Source organism: Pinus tabuliformis, chromosome J (assembly GCF_031772625.1).
Source record: "Pinus tabuliformis cultivar Carrire ecotype Pingquan chromosome J, CPIR1, whole genome shotgun sequence".
Taxonomy (NCBI): Eukaryota; Viridiplantae; Streptophyta; class Pinopsida; order Pinales; family Pinaceae; genus Pinus; species Pinus tabuliformis.
In genome coordinates, this window is record NC_142295.1 from 381,585,360 (window position 1) to 381,587,443 (window position 2,084).

Genomic DNA, 2,084 nt, shown 5'->3' on the forward strand with positions numbered 1-2,084 from the left:
ACCCTAACACATGGAAAAGATGCCGAGTTACACCTTTTTCGAACTCGTTAAAACATTAAACAACATTTGATTCATTGCCATGATGAACGTGAGCTTCTCCTTCCTATGGCTCATTAAACTTACTAGGTCGGATTCATCTGAAGGAGGAACTTACAGTGCAAGCACATGCTATCCCCTTCAAGATTACGATAAAAAATAATTGGGGTACCGCCAGAAATGGTGGGGGAAAATTGGAAATCCTATCAGTCGTGTTGGTAGCTCACCCTTGAACATGACACTTTTTGTCTCGTGTCAGGGTGGGATATCCTCCTTTTAATCATTGACCTTCCTAGGTTAGGCCATTCATTTTTTCCTTCCATTTGATCTCTGCCACATCATCATGACCACCGATCCTATGGATCCAACAACTGTCAAAATCTAGAGTTGTGTCGCCGATATGTTCAAGAGTTAGTCCTTTTGCAGTTACACTTGCTCCTGATTCTCTGTATCATCTAAAATCATTTGCATCCCTTTGTCTCGTGTCAATGATGTGGGATACATCATGTCCCTCCTTTGACATGGTCACTTCCTATTGACTTCAGCTCATTATCTAGGAAGCTAGCCCAGAGACTCCCTTCCAGTACCTTAGAGCTTGCATGCCCTAATGGCAAGTTCTTTGCACTTGATGACAAGCTCACATCATTGGATTTCGATTGGGTTATTTCACGAGTGTTCAATGTCAGTTCCTTTATTCACATTCTGTGAACTGCGCTGCTGGTACCTTGAGATCCACGTCATTATTGGTGGTTTCTCTCACGCTTTTTAACAGCTCACATCATTGACTAGTAATCAAGCAACTTTCTAGCATGTTCAACTTCAACACATTCATTCGCTAGGATTTGTACTTTGGTTGAGTCGTTTGGAGCGCAAGACCCTGGGCTAAGATTACACAAGTCCAGGTTACAAGGCGATGTGACATGATCATGTTGATATACATCTCTCTTTCAGATGGATGGTTACGACCATACCATGAGTTGTTAAATGTGATCCTCCTCATTATTGGACGGTTGCGACCATACCTTGGTTTCATTATGATCCTCTCTATTAGGTGGCTGCATCCATACCATGATTCATGTATCACTTGTCATAGTTTTCATTGATGTATATGTATCTATGCTTGCTTGCAGGTTTTCTGACGATGGACTCCGGTTCTCCGCATCCACTTGTAAAGCATTTCACCCCTCACTCTAGTTTGGCCTTCACGCTTTAGGGGGCATCTGTTACATAGCTTTTTGTCACTCTCCCTATACTCCCCATCCATGATCCTGGAAGACCTCTATAGTGAACCCAACATTCTTTCCCATCATGCAGAAACTCCCAATATGTTCCTCTTCATGAGCAGAATAATTCCCCTTTGCATCATTTCCGAAGAATCTTCCTTTTATCCCAGTTTACAAGGATGGTGCTACTAACCAATTTCTTCCTCGCACCAATTTTCAGACACTAAAACTAACCCTATCTCCGTAAGGAGTGACTGAGCCCTTCGCCAATCGCGCCAATCCTCTTTTGGCAAGTTTTTTAAATATGGAGTCGAATCTTCCTGCTCTAGAAGCTTTGTAACAGAAGTCTGGTAGATGGTTGGGTTAAATGGAGCCAAGGAAGTTAGTTTGGGCTCCTTTCCCCTATTAGTATGTAACAAACTCAAGAGATAAGACTTTCTCCCATGATGAAAGGAACCATCTCCCATCCATCCAAGCTATATAAACCTCTCTTTTCCCAAGCTAAACTAGTTTTGGAGTGAGTTTGAATGATCAAAAAGACATCTATAGCTTGTAGCTTTCTAGTGTATGTTTGAGGGAGAATAGTGTGTTTTGGTTTGCTTTGAGACTAGAGGGAAGAGGCCTTAAAAATTCCATAGTTGGTGTTATCCATGAACTGCTACCAGAGGTGTGGGAACCCAGATACGTCGGAGGAGACCAGCAACATCAAGGCATTGGTTGTAATCTCTTTCTGATTTATATGAATACATCTATTGATTGATTTCCTACATGAAGTGTTATTTTACATCTTTATGGCTTAATGTTCCTTGACCTATTAAGTAGTCT